This window comes from Equus caballus, chromosome 15 (genome assembly GCF_041296265.1).
Source record: "Equus caballus isolate H_3958 breed thoroughbred chromosome 15, TB-T2T, whole genome shotgun sequence".
NCBI lineage: Eukaryota > Metazoa > Chordata > Mammalia > Perissodactyla > Equidae > Equus > Equus caballus.
The window spans coordinates 45,306,268-45,322,528 of NC_091698.1; the positions used below are offsets into that span (position 1 = coordinate 45,306,268).

The window sequence follows — 16,261 nt, forward strand, 5'->3', positions numbered from 1 at the left end:
AAGGATAAGGTTATAAAAGTAAAACAGGCAGTTATGAGTAAAGAAAAGATGAAAGCTAACAAAATATTAATAACCACAATGTGAAAGAGCCTCTGAAGAAAACTCAAAGTCATTGGAATTTTTCCAGAATTAAACACTTACTACACTAATAAAACATTTTTACATAGCACTTACAACAATGTGCTTTTGGTTGTAGAAAAGCCAGCTTAATTTGAAGTCTATTCAATAAATAAAAAGATTTCTAAGGTATCAACTCTTCCAAAACGTTTTTCTCAAAAGGCAGAGCAGGATGGGGCACACCCACCTTGCTTCAATGGCAATTTTTAAGGGATAAAGAACAAAAAGCAAAGAAAGCCGTTTTGCAAATTCATTTTGGCAATCTGAAATCCCTAAATATATAACAATATAGCCAATATTTTGGCACAGTTAGTCTTCTTTGAGCCCTCCAGGAATGAAGAATGCCAAAATGAATATTCAAAATGGCTATTCACTGCAGCTTAATAATGCTGGGTGTGGAGCATGGGGTCTTGACTTTGAAAATAGCTGATTCACACAGCTTTCAGAAAAAGAATTCAATTCATCAGGATATTTGTAGAAAACTAATGATACAATATTAAGAAACTAGCACTTTGACAACTAACCCAATGTGTGAGAAAAAGAACACTCCCCCTCACTTTTATCAGTTCAAAGAAAACCCAAAGGTTAAAATTAAATGTTAAAAGAAAAGTTCTTATTAAAACTCCATTTCCCAGAACTTCTTATTTTTGTTACTACTTGACTGTTTAGACTTCATCAAAGAAATTAATTTCTAATACATTCCCATATGTTTGGTCAGCTTTCCCACAACTGCTTCTGTACAGTGGTGAAACCCAAAAACTTGAAGTAGGATGCTTAAGATGAATGCTCCAAAACTAAGTAGTTGTCATTAGCAACTCTCTGATCTGAGATTAAATGCCTTTTGGTATAAATTAACAGTTTTAAAGAGTCCTTCTCTGGGTCAGTTTTTAATACTAAAAGTCAGTGGTCTTCTGGGGCCGACTGGGTGGCTTCATGGGTAGGTTCACGTGCTCCACTTTGCCAGCCCAGGGTTTGCAGGTTCAGATCTGGGCGTGGACCCACACACCACTCATCAAGCCATGCTGTGGTGGCATCCCACATACAAAAAACAGAGGAAGACTGCAACACATGTTAGCCCAGGTACAATCTTCCTCAAGCAAAAAAAGGAAGATGGGCAACAGATTTTAGCTCAGAGCCAATCTTCCCCACCAAAAAAGAAAAAAAGAAAAAAAACTAGTGGTCTTTCAACTACATGCTGTCTCTGAGAAAAACACTTTAGATGTAAGGACACATATAGGCTGGAAGTGAAAGGTTGGAAAAAGACATTTCATGCAAATAGTAACCAAAAAAGCACAGGAGTGGCTACACTAACATCAGACAAAACAGACTTTAAATCAAAAAGTGTTATAAGAGACAAGAAAGGACATTATATAATGATAAAAGAGTCAATTCACCAAGAAGATATAACAATTCTAAGTATTTATGCACCAAATATCAAAGCTCCTAATAAGACAAACTTTGAAAGAATTCAAGGGAGAAATACACTGCAACACAATAATATTAAGAGACTTCAATAGCCCACTTTCAATAAGGGATAGAACAATCAGACAGAAGAACAATAAGGAAATAGAGAAACTGAACAACACTATAGACCAATTGGACCTAACACACATGTACAGAACATGCCACCTAACAATAGCAGAATACACATTTTCTCAAGGACACATGGACATTCGTCAGGATGAAACACATGTTGGGCCACAAAACAAGCCTTAACAAATTCAAGAAGATTAAAATCATACACGGTATCTTTTCTAATCACAACAGAATGAAACTAGAAATCATCAGTAGAAGAATAACTGGAAATTCCACAAATATGTGGAAATCAAACACTACACTCTTAGAAAACCAATGGGTCAAACGAGAAGTCACAGGGAAAATTAGAACCACAAATGAAACTGAAAACACAAAATACCAAAATTTATGGGATGCAGTGAAAGCAGTGTTAAGAGGGAAGTTTGTCGCTGTAAATGTGTACATTGACAAAAAGCAAGATCTCAAATCAACAACCTAACATATGTCAAGGAGTCAGAAGAACAAACTGAACTTAAAGCGGGCAGAAGGAAAAAAATAATAAAGATTAGAGCACTGATAAAATAGTGAACAGGAAAAAAATCAATGAAACTAGAAGTTGTCTTTTTAAAAGATCAACAAAATTGACAACCACTTAGCTGGACTAAGAAAAAAAGAAAACTCAAAAATAAAATCAGAAATGAAAGAAGGAATATTACAACCAATGCCACAGAAATAAGAAGGATTAGAACAGAATACTATGAACAACTGTACACCAATAAATTGGCTAGCCAAGAAGAAATGCATAAATTCCTAGAAACACAACCTCCCAAGACAGAATCATAAAGAAACAGAAAATCTGAACAAATCTACAACTAGCAGGGAGACTGAATCAGTAATCAAAAACCTCCCAACAGAGAAAAGCCAAGGACCAGATGGCGTCACTGCAGAATTCTACCAAACATTTAAAGAAAAATTAACACCAATCTTCCTGAATCTGTTCCCAAAAACTGAAGAGGAAGGACCACTTCTAATTCATTCTATGAGGTCTGCATTACCCTGACATGAGATAGCCAGAAGAAAACACTACAAGAAAACTACAGATGTTATATCCCTCATGAATATTGATGCAAAAATTCTCAACAAAATACTAGCACATGGAATTCACAGCATATTAAAAGGATTATACACCACAATCAAGTGCGATTTAGCCCTGGAATGCAAGGATGGTTCAACATACAAAATCAATCAGTGTAATACCTTGCATTAAGAGAATGACGGAAGAACCACATGATCATCTCAATTGATACAGAAAAAGCATTTGACAATATTCAACACTCTTTCCTTGCAAAAACACTCAACAAACTAGGAATAGAAGGGAAGTACTTCAACATAATAAAGGCCATTTACGAAAGCCCACAACTAACATCATACTCAATGGTAAAAACCGAAAGCTTTTCCTCTAAGATCAGTAGCAAGGCAAAAATGTCCACTCTTGCCACTTCTATTCAACACAGTATTGGAAGTCCTAGCCAGAGCAATTAGGCAAGAAAAATAAATAAAAAGCATCCAAACTGGAAAGGAAGGAAGAAGTAAAATTATCTCTATTCACAGATGACATGATTTCATATGTAGAAAATCCTAAATATTCCACACAGGAGTTGTGTTGGAACTCAAATGAATTCAGCAAAGTTGCAGGATACAAAATCAACAACCAAAAATCAGTTGCATTTTTATACACTAACAATAAACAATTCAAAAAGAAAATTACAAAAACAGTTCTATTAACAATAGCATCAGAAAGGATAAAACACAGAAACAAACTTGACTAAGAAGGCAAAGACTTATACACTGAAAGCTACAGAACACTGCTAAAAGAAAATTTTAAAAAAGCAAATCAATGGAAAGGCATCCCATGTTCATGGACTGACAGACTTAATATTGTTAAGATGTCCATATTATCCAAATAATCTAACAATTTAATGCAACATCTATCAAAATCCCAGCAGTGTTTTTTGTAGAAATAGAAAAATCCATCCTAAAACTCACATGGAATCTCAAGGGACCCCAAATAGCCAGGACAATTTTGAAAACGAATAGTCAGAGGACTCACATTACCTGATTTCTAAATATATTAAAAAGCTATAGTAATTATAACAGTGTAGTACTGGTATAAAGACAGACAAACAGACCAATGAAGTAGATTAAAGAGCCCAGAAATAACCTCTCACCTATATGGTCAAATGATTTTCAACAAGGGAGCCAAGAGCATACAATGGAGAAAGGAAAGTCTCTTTAACAAATGGTGTTGGGAAAACTGGACAGCCACATGCAAAAGAATGAAAGTAGACCATCATCTTACACCATGCACAAAAATCAACTAAAAATGGATTAAAGATTTGAATGTAAGACCTGAAACAATAAAACTTCTAGAAGAAAACATAGGCAGCATGCTCTTTGACATGGGTCTCAGCAGCATATTTTCAAGTACCATGTCTGACTGGGCAAGGAAAACAAGAGAAAAAATAAACAAATGGGACCACATCAAACTAAAAAGCTTCTGCACAGCAAAGGAAACCACCAACAAAATGAAAAGACAACCTAACAATTGGGAGAAGATATTTGCAAACCATATATCGGATAAGGTGTTAATATGCAAAATATACAAAGAACTCATACATCTCAACAACAAAAAGACCAACAACCCAATTAAAAAATGGGCAAAAGATCTGAAGAGACGTTTCTCCAAAGAAGATATACGGATGGCCAACAGGTACATGAAAACATGTTCAACATCATTAACTATCAGGGAAATGCAAATCAAAACTACAATGGAATATCACCTCAATCCGGTCAGAATGGCTATAATTAACAAGACAGGAAACAACAAATGTTGGAGAGGATGTGGGGAGAAGGGAACCCTTGCACACTACTGGTGGTGTACACTACATAGAGGTGCAGCCACTATGGAAAATGGTATGGAGTTTCCTCAGAAAATTAAGAATAGATCTACTATATGATCCAGCTATTCCACTGCTGGGTATTTATCCAAAGAACTTGAAAACACAAATGCATAAAGTTACATGCATCCATGTGTTCATCGCAGCCTTATTCACAATAGCCAAGACTTGGAAGCAACCTATGTGCCCATCAAAGGAATGGATAAAGAAGATGTGGTATATATACACAATGGAATACTACTCAGCCATAAGAAAGGATGAAATCCAGCCATTTGTGACAACATGGATGGACTTTGAGGGAATTATGCTAAGTGAAATAAGTCAGAGGGAGAAAGTCAAATACCATATGCTCTCATTCATAAGTAGAAGATTAAAACAATGAAAAACAAACACATAGCAACAGAGATTGGATTGATGGTTACCAGAGGGGAAGAGGGGAGGGAGGAGGGCAAAAGAGGTGATTAGGCTCACATGTGAGGTGATGGATTATAATTAGTCTTTGGGTGGTGAACATGATGTAATCTACACAGAATTCAAAATATATTATGATGTACATCTGAAAAATAAAAAAATAAAAATAAATTTTAATTTTGCATATCAAAAGATACTACCAACAGAGTAAAAAGGCAACCCACAGAATGGGAGAAAATATTTGCAAATCATATATCTGATAAAGGATTAATAGTCAGAATATATAGAGAACTCCTAAAACTCAACAACAACAAAAATAACCCAATTAACAAATGGGCAAAGAACTTGAACAAACATTTCTCCAAAGACATATGAACGGCCAATAAGCACATGAAAAGATACTCAACATCACTAGTCATTAGAGAAATGCAAACCAAACCTACAATAAGATACCACTTCACACCCATCAGGATGGTTACTATCATTAAAAAAAATAGAAAACAATTGTAGGCCAAGATGTGCAGAAACTGGAACCCTTGTGCACCGTTAGTGGGAATATAAAATAGTACAGCCACGGTGGAAAATAGGATGAAGGTTCTCAAAAAATTAAAAATAGAACTACCATATGATCCAGGAATCTCACCTCTGGGTATATATCCAAAAGAATTGAAGGCAAGCTCTCAAAGAGATACTTGCAAACCCATGTACACAGCAGCACTGTTCACAATAGCCAAAAGATGGAAGCAACCTAAGTGTCCATCAACTGATAATTGGATAAACAAAATGTGGTATATACATACAATGGAATATTATTCAGCCTTAAAAAGGAAGGTATTCTGGTCACATGCTACAACATGGATAAACCTTGATGACATTTAGCTAACTGAAATAAGCCAGTCACAACAGACAAATACTGTTCGATTCCACTTAAATGAGGTACCCAGAAAAGTCAATAGAAAGACAAAGTAGAACGGTAGTTGCCAGGGGCTGGGGTGAGATGGAATGAAAAGTAGTTGTTTAATGGGTATAGAATTTCAGTTTTGCAAGATGAAAAGACTTCTGGAGATTGTTTACACAACAATGTTAATGGATGTAACATTATTGAACGGTGCACCTAAAAATGGTTAAGATGCTAAATTTTATGTTATATGTATCTTACCACAATTAAATTTTAAAAAATTTTTCAATCTGCAGATAAACCAAAACAGAAAATTTGTTGATAATGAACTTGTCTTACAAGAAATACTACAGGAAGTTCTTCAGGATAAAAGCAAGTGACACCAGAGAGTAATTCAAATTTATGCAAAATAACAGAGTGCCAATCAAAGCAATTTTGCAGGTAATTGCAAAAGACAGTATAACTGCACATTTCTTCCCTTCACTGATTTAATATGCAATTTTATGAAATCATATATATCTAATTGTACCATTGGGCCTATAACATATAAACGTATTTGACAATGACAGCACAAAGGTCATACTGGAGTAAGGAAATGACACCAAATGGTAACTCAAAAGAAGGGCAGAAATGAAGAGCACAAAAAAGGGAAAATAAGGTTAATACAACAAATTCTACAAACACATACTTGTTATTCTCCCTTCTCTCTGATTCTTCAAAAGACCTAATATAAAGTATTAACTATAATAACGTATTGCTGAGTATGTAAAATATATAGACATATGCATAACAGTAATAGTTTTCAAAGGAGAGTAGGGAATGCAGCTCTATAGGCATAAAGTTCGTATATTTCTTTGGAACTAAGTCCTAAGGAATCTGAAGCAGATTCTAATAAATTAAGATGCACATTGCAACCACTGGAAAATAACTCAAGAATTTCAATTTAAAAATCATTAGAGGGGCCGGCCCTGTGGCTGAGTGGTTAAGTTCATGCACTCTGCTTCGGCAGCCCAGGGTTTTGCCGGTTCAAATCCTGGGCATGGACACGGCACCGCTTGTCAGGCCATGCTGAGGCGGCATCCCACATGCCACAACTAGAAGGACCCACAACTAAAAATACACAACTATGTACTAGGGGGCTTTGGGAGAAAAAGGAAAAATAAAATCTTAAAAAGAAAATCATTAGAATTAACATAATACAAGAGAAAAATAGTTAATACAAAAAGTGCAATGTAAAAAGGGCTAAAGAAACACAAAAGACATGAGATACATAGAAAATAAAAAGTTAAACAGCAGATATAAATCCAAACATATCAATAGCACTAAATGTGAATGAATTAAACAATCAAAGGAATACATTGTGTTAGATTGCATGAAAAACAAGATTCAACTATATGCTGTCTACAGGATAGACACTTTAGGCTCAAAAATACAAACAGGTTGAAAGTAAAAGGATGGGAAAAAAGATTTACTATGCAAATAATCATATAAGAGGTAAAGTGGCTATAGTAATATCAAGACAAATCATATTAAAACAAAAAAGTTACTAAAGATAAAGAGGGACATTTCAGAACAATAAAAGCGTCAATCCCTCAAGAATATATAACAATTAAAAATATATATGCACCCTACATCAGAGCCCCAAAATATCCCACTTAAAAACTAATAGATGGAGCTGGCCCGGTGGCACAGCGGTTAAGTTCACATGCTCCGCTTCTCGGCGGCCCAGGGTTCGCCGGTTTGGATCCCGGGTGCGGACATGGCACCGCTTGGCACCCCACGCTGTGGTAGGCGTCCCACATATAAAGTAGAGGAAGATGGGCACAGATGTTAGCTCAGGGCCAGGCTTCCTCAGCAAAAAAGAGGAGGACTGGCAATAGTTAGCTCAGGGCTAATCTTCCTCAAAAAAAAAAAAAAAATTCATAGAAATTACAAGAGAAATAGACAATTCAACAATAATTAGACTTCTATACACCACTTTCAAAAGGTGGATGGACAGAGATTCTGCAGATGATTCTTGAACGTTTAAAAAAAAGAGCAGAAATCAATGGCTTTCCTATATACCAGCAACGAACAATTGGAATTTTAAATTAAAAACAATATCATTTACATTAGCACTGCAATAAAATTAAATAGGTATAAATCTAACCAAATATGTATGAGATCTATAGGAGGGAAACCATAAAACTGATGAAAGAAATCAAAGAGGGGGGCTGGCCCAGTGGCATAGTGGTTAAGTTCGCACATTCTACTTCAGCAGCCCGGGGTTCGTCAGTTCGGATCCTGAGTATGGACCTATGCACTGCTTGTCAAGCCACGCTGTGGCGGGCATCCCACATATAAAGTGGAGGAAGATGGGCACAGATGTTAGCTCAAGGACAGTTTGCCTCAGCAAAAAGAGGAGGATTGGCAGCAGATGTCAGTTCAGGGCTAATCTTCCTCAAAAAAATACAAATAAATAAAAATAAAATAAATCAAAGAGGAACTAATTAAATGGACAGATATCCCATGTTTGTGGTTAGGAAGACTAAATATTGTTAACATGTTAATTCCTCCCAACTTGATGTATAGATTGAACACAATTCCAAACAAAATCTAAGCAAATTATTTTGTAGATATTTATAAACTGATTTTAAAGTTTATATGGAGAAGCAAAAGACCCAGAATAGCCAAGAGAAAATTGAAAAAGCCAAAATGGGAAGACTGATACTACCTGACTTCAAGACTTAAAATAAAGCTACAGCAATCAAGACAGTATGGTATTGGGAAAAAAAAAAAGACAGATAACTGTAAGAGAATAGAGCACAGAAATAGACCCACATAATTATAGTCAACTGATCTTTGACAAAGGAACAAAGGCAATATAACAGAGCAAAAATAGTCTTTTCAACAAATGGTGCTGGAACAACTGGACATCAACATACAAAAACCGAATCTAGATACATATTTTACACCCTTCACAAAATTTAACTCAAAATGGATCACAGATGTAAATGTAAAATGCAAAATTATAAAACTCCTGGAAGATAACATAGGAGAACACCTAGATGACCTTGGGTGTGGGGATGACTTTTTAGGTACAACACCAAAGGCACAATCCTTGAAAGAAATCATTGATAAATTGGACTCATTTCTGTTCTGTGAAAGACAATGTTAAGAGAATGAGAAGACAAGCCACAGATTGGGAGAAAATATCTGCAACAGACATATCTGATAAAGGATTGTTAACCAAAATATACAAAGAAGTCTTAAAACTCAAAAACAAACCACTTGATTAGAAAATGGGCAATAGATCTGAACAGATACTTCACCAAAAAAGATATATAGCTGGAAAATAAGCATACGAAAAGATGTTTAACATCATGTATCATTAAGGAACCAAAAATTAAAATAATGAGACACCACTACACATCTATTAGAATCGCCAAAATCCAAAACACAGACAATACTACATGCTGCTGAGGGTACAGAGCAATAGAAACTTTCATTCATTAATTGCTGAACAATGGTGGGAATGCAAAATGGTACAGTGACTTTGGAAGACAGTTTGGTAGTTTCTTACAAAACTAAACATACTCTTAGCATACAATCTAGCAATCATGCTCCTTGGTATTGACCCAAATGGACTGAAAACTTACATCCATAAAAAAACCTGCACACGGATGTTTAGAGCAGCTTTATTCATAACTGACAAAACTTGAAAGCAACTGAGATACACTTTAGTAGGTGAATAGATAAACAAACTATGTTACATCCAGACAATGGACTATCATTCCACTAAAAAAGAAAGGAGCTACAATGCCATGAAGAGACATAGAGAAACCTTATATGGTACTATAACGGTGGTTACATGCCATTACACATTTGTCAAAAACCACAGAATGTACAAGAGTGAACTCTAATGTAAACTATGGACTTTGGATGTCAATGTAGGTTCATCTATTGAAACAATGTACTCCACTCTGGTGTGGAATGTTGATAGTGGAGCAGGCTGTGCATGTGTGGGGTCAGAAGGTAGACGGGAAATCTCTGTACTATCCACTCAATTTTTCTATGAACCTAAAACTGCTCTAAAAAGTAAAGTCTATCAAAAAACAACAAAAACAAAACAGAGATCTGGTTCAGCACACAAGAGGTCAGGAAGTTATCACTCCCATCCCCACAAAAATTTAAAAAGCCCAACAAACGGAAAAGTAACAATTCTTCATCAGAGAACTGAAACCAAGGGCAAACCACAGTCCCCAAAATTGGAGAGACAGACAAGCAGATACAGAGAATCACAACTTACTGGAACAGAATCCCAGAAGCACATACCACCACAGGAACCCACACTACAGTAGGAAAACCTAAATTATAATCAACAAATTGCTAGAGGCTCAGGGTGAATAATCTTGAGATTTCAAAACTCCAGGGAAACTCAGCCTTGGAGAGGCCCCCACATTTTTAAGAGTTTTACCTCCAGGAACTGTACCAGGTTCCCACAGTTAAGAGGAGAGAAAAATCTCCTCCTGCTTCTGGCAGACGGAGGTGAAAAGTAGCCATTTTGAAACATGCCCAGAGCATTCTGTTCTTAATAAGACCTGCCCTCAAAAGAAACTATTTTACCACAGTCTAACTGACCCGGGTTCTACTAGAGACTAAGCGACCTAAGAGAAAGGAAATACTCAACTCCAGCCTGTTCCAGCCTGCTCTAGCCTTCAACATGATAAAAGAGAAATAACCAACTCCAGGCCCTTCTACCCTTCCTGTCTCACTTAAAGGGAGAACAATGAGAAACCCTAATAAAGGTCACAGCCCATCAGAAATACTAAGACCTAATAAGAGGACTATAGAGCACTTCCCCTCCACCCATACCTTATCACTGCATCAATAGGGCTGCTGCTAATAACAGGGGAATATAACTGAAAGAATAGCATATCTCGGACCTTATTTAAGAAGTCCTCAGAGAAACCCAAAGATACCAAGGGAGACAAAAACAGGATCTCCAGAGGAAATTTTAGCCTCTGATACCTACAGCTACAACAAACACAATCTCACCTCTAACCAGATAAATATAAAACTTTACACTAAAGGCCTGTGTACTTCAGTTCCTTTCATATCATATTCATTCACTCCATGTCTGGATTTCAACAAAAAATTATAAGACATACTAAAAGACACAAACAAACAAACAAAACAGTTTGAAGAGACAGAGCAAGCATCAGAACCAGACTCAGACATGGCAGAGATGTTGGAGTTTCAGCTTGGCAAGATGAGAAAGTTCTGGAGATGGATGGTGGTGACAGTTATACAACAATGCGAATGTACTTAACACCACTTAAAAATGGTTAAAACGGTAAATTTTATGTTATGCATATTTTACCACAATAAAAGAAAAAGAAATAAAGAACGAAAAAAAATGAGCTATCAAACCATGAAAAGACATGGAGGAAGCTTAAATGCACATTGCTAAGTGAAAGAAGCCATTCTGAAAAGGCTACATACTGTAATGATTCTAACTGTATGACTTTTTTGGAAAAGACAAAACAATGGAGACAGTAAAAACATCAGTGGTTGCCAGAGTTTGAGACGAAAGGAGAGAGGGATGAATAGGTAGAGCACAGGGGATTTTTAGGCAGTGAAACTATTCTGTATGATACTGTAATAGTGAATATATGTCACACATTTGTCAAAACCCATAGAATGTACAAAGAGTGAACCCTAATACAAACTATATCTTTAATTAATAATAATGTATCAACACAGGTTTACCAATTGTAAGAAATGGACCACACTAATGCAAGATGTTAATAGGGAAAATAGGTGAGGGAGAGGAGGTACACAGAAATTCTATACTTTCTGCTCGATTTTTCTGTACAAACAAAACTGCAAAAGTCTACTAATTAATTTTAAGAAAGCCACCTTGACAGAACGCCAGTGAGGAAATATAATATGTGAACACCGTTATAAACAAACTAGATCTATAGACATTATAGAACACTCCACCCTAGAGAGCAGAATACACATTCTTCTCAAGCACGCATGGAATATTCTCCAAGACAGACCACATGTTAGCCCTTAAAACAAGCCTGAAAAATTTTAAGTAACTGAAATCATGAAAACTATATTCTCCAACCAAAATAGAATGGAATTAGAAATCACTAACAGGAGGAAATTCACAAACAGGTGCAAATTAAGCAACGGACTCCTAAATAACCATTGGGTCAAAAAAAGAAATTACAGGGCTGGCCCACTCGCATAATGGTTAAGTTCACATGCTCCGCTTCAGTGGCCCAGGGTTCATAGGTTCAGATCCTGGGCATGGACCTACACACTGCTCACCAAGCCATGCTGTGATGGCACCCCACATACAAAACAGAAGAAGACTGGCACAGATGTTAGCTCAGCGACAATCTTCCTCAAGCAAAAAGAGGAGGATTGGCAACAGATGTTAGCTCAGGTCCAATCTTCCTCATCAAAAAAAAGAAAGAAAGAAATCATAAAGAGACTTTTCAAATATTTTGAAATAAAAACACTACATACCTAAACTAATGGAATGCAGCTAAAGCAGCGCTCAGAGGGAAATTTATAGCTATAAACATACATTACAAATACAATCATGAGCTGCATAACAACATTTCGGTCAACAATGGACTACATTTACAATGATGTAATCTCATAAGATTAGTACCATATAACCTAGGTGTATAGTAGGCTATACTATCTAGGTTTGTGTAAGTGCACTCTAAGATGTTCAGACAACAATGAAATAGTCTCACGATGCACTTCTCAAACATATCCCCATTATTAAGCAAGGCATAACTGTAGAATAAAGATCTCAATGAACAACCTAAGCTTGCACCTTAAACTAGAACATAAAAAACTAAACCTAAAAAAAAAGCAGATGGAAGGAACTAAAACCAAAATGGAAATAAGAGAAATAGAGAAGAGTGGAAATCAATGAAAACAAAATTTGGGTTTTTGAAAATATCACCAAAATTGAAAAACCCTTAGCTAGACTCACCAAGAAAAAAAGAGAGTACTCATATAACTAAAGTCAGAAATTAAAGAGAGGACTTCACTGCCAATCTTACAGAAATACAAAGAATTATAAGAGAATACTATGAAAAGCTGTATGTCAAGAAATCTGGTAACTTAGAGAAAATACACAAATACCTAGAAAACACAAACAAACAGAAGTGACTCAAGAAGGAATATAAAATCTGAATAGACCTATACCAAGAAAAGACAGCAAATTAGTAATTAAAATACTTCCGAAAACAAAAGCTCAGAACCACATGGTATAATCTAACAGTCAAAGAATTATTAATGCCAATCCTTCATAAACTCTTCCAAAAACAGAAGGAATATTTTCAACACATTTTATGAGGGCATTATTACCCTGATACTAAACCAGACAAAAACAACACAAGAAAACTATAGACCAGTATCTTGGGAATTTACAGGCAAACATTCTTAAAAAAAAAAAAAAACACTAGCAAATTAGTGTGTATATATACATATATGTTCCTACACGCAGCAACAAATGAAATATTTATACACCATGATGAAGTAAACTATTCCCAGAATGCACACTTGACTTAAGAACTTAATATGAATTAACATAATACACCAGTTAAGAGAATAATTTGACAAAATCCAATATCCCTTTCATGATAAAAACACTGAACAACCTAGGAATACAAGGGAACTTCATCGATCTGATAAGGACATCTATGAAAAACCCACAATTAACATACCTTTAGTAAAAGACTTGATGCTTTCTCCCTAAGATCAGGAATAAGACAAGGATATCCACTCTCTCCACTTCTATTCAACACTACACTGGGGGTTCTAGCCAAGGAAATTAGGCAAGAAAAAATAAATAAAGGGCATCCAGATATGAAAAGAAGAATGAAATTATATGTATTCACATTTGACATGGTCTTACATATAGGAAATCCTACAGAGTCCACCAAAAATGTATTAGAACTAACAAACAAGTTCAGCAAAGTTACAGGATTCAAGGTCAAAATACAAAACTCAACCGTCTTTTCATAGACTTACAATGAACAATTCAAAAATGAAATTTAAAGAAAATCCACTTAGAATAGCACCAAAAAGAATAAAATACATAGAGTAAGAAAAAAAGTGAAAAATTTACACTCTAAAAGCTACAAAATATTATTGAATAAATTGACAGAAAATATAAATAAATGGAAAGATATCCCATGTTCATTTATGTAACCAACTAAATTTTGTCTGCCTCCCTCTCTACACTATGAACACTACAAAGACAGAGATATAAAATGTTTGGGGAGTGATGTCAGCATCATGGCAGAGAGAGCTCTCCCGGTAATCTCTCCCCACCACCATACAATGAAAAGACATTCATATTCCAACAGAGGATGTCCAAGCACAATGCAAAAGACATATGAGAGACCCAGGTAGCCACACGATGAAGGGCGGAGAGGCTGGAGCTCCCCCTCAGAAGAGGTGGAATGGGGTAAGAGAAAACTTTTCTCCCTCCCCAGAAGACTGTGATTTGGGACCGCACGCCACCTCCAAGAGGGAAGGAAGGAGGAAGGGAACATTCACTCATGGGAATGTCAAAGATCCTCGAGGGCCATGCAGCCTAGAGGGAAGCCCTCTACCAGGGTGAAAGCTATTCTAGGGGGTGACCTCATCAAGCCAACACCCCAGGAAAGCAGATAGCGAGATCATGCAGAAGAAAGCACCGCTCCCCTCCAGCTGCGCAGTGCTGGCTCCAGCACCTGGTATCTCTGCAGACTGCAGAGGGCTCAGAACACGTGGCTCTTGACTCCCACCCAGTGGTGATAGGTGGTAACCACCACCAAATAATACCAGGATGTGCAAAAACATAGCCATGCCCTCTAGCAGTATCAAAAATTATATTAAATCTCCAGAACTGAGAGAAAATGACAAGTACCCAGAAATCAGTCCCGAGGACACAGAAATATGTACTCTAAATGAGAGAGAATCCAACACAGCTATAATCAAAAATCTCAACGAGTTAAAAGAGAATGTAGAGAAAAAATTCAATGAGTTCAGGAGCTACTTCACAAGAGATTGAAACTACAAAGGAGAATCAATCAGAAATACTAGAGATGAAAGACACAATGGATGAGATAAAACAAAATATGGATTCCCTGAACACTCGAGCGGACATCACAGAGGAGCAAATCAGCATAATCGAGGATAGACATGTTGAAATGATCCACATAGAGGAGAGAGAGCTAAGACTAAAACAAAAAGAAGAAAGTCTCCAAGAAACATCCGACTCAATTAGGAAATACAACATAAGAATTATAGGTATTCCAGAGAAAGAAGAGATGGAGAATGGAGCAGAAAGCTTGTTCAAAGAGATAATAGCAGAGAGCTTCCCAAAACTGGGGAAGAAGATGTGAAATCCATGTGGAAAGACACTACCAAATCTACCAAATCTCCTAAATATGTCAATGTAAAAAGACTTATGGCAAGGCATGTAGTAGTGAAACTGGCAAAAGTAAATGACAAAGAAAAAATACTAAGGGCAGAAAGGCAGAAAAAAATAACCTACAAAGGAACCCCTATCAGGCTTTCACTGGATTTCTCTGCAGAAACCTACAGGCTAGGAGAGACTAGAATGACATATTCAAATCTTTGAAGGACAAAAATTTTCAGCTGAGAATACTCTATCCAGCGAAAATATCCCTCAGATATGAGGGAGAAATAAAAATTTTCCCAGATAAACAAAAGCTAAGGGAGTTTGTAGCCACAAGACACCACCACCACCACCCCCACCACCCCCGCCAAGAAATCCTCAAGAAGGCCCTCAGACCTGAAAAAAAAAAAAAAGGAGAAAGGGGTTACAAAGCACAGAGTAAGGAGATAAATAGGTAGACAGAATCAGAAAATTGTAGCTATACATCAGAACAGGTTAGCAAATACTCAAGTATAGCATTAAAGATAAAGGTAAGGTGGGGCCGGCCCGGTGGCACAGCGGTTAAGTTCACAAGTTCCGCTTCTCAGCTGCCCAGGGTTTGCAGGTTCGGATCCCGGGTGCAGAGATGGCACCACTTGGGAAAAAGCCATGCTGTGGTAGGCATCCCACATATAATATAAGTAGAGGAAGATGGGCATGGATGTTAGCGCAGGGCCAGTCTTCCTCAGCAAAAAGAGGATGGGCAGCAGTTGGCTCAGGGCTGATCTTCCTCAAACAGAAAAAAGATAAAGGGAAGGAAAACACCAAAAGCAAAAATAATTTTGTCATTTTAACCACAAACACACAACACAAGATGGAATAAGATGTAAGAAAAAAAACTTAGGAGGGGAAGAGTAGAGGGACTGAATCAGTTTAGTCTAAGGAAATAAGAGGCCATCA

At 36.6% G+C, this 16,261-nt stretch overlaps 1 protein-coding gene across 7 annotated transcripts in view; it reads right to left on the reverse strand.

The window, feature by feature from the left end:
* The window catches only part of ALMS1 (ALMS1 centrosome and basal body associated protein), a 249,616-nt gene that overhangs the window by 227,087 nt on the left and 6,268 nt on the right, over positions 1 to 16,261 (reverse strand). The gene's annotated exons all lie outside the window — the stretch shown is intronic.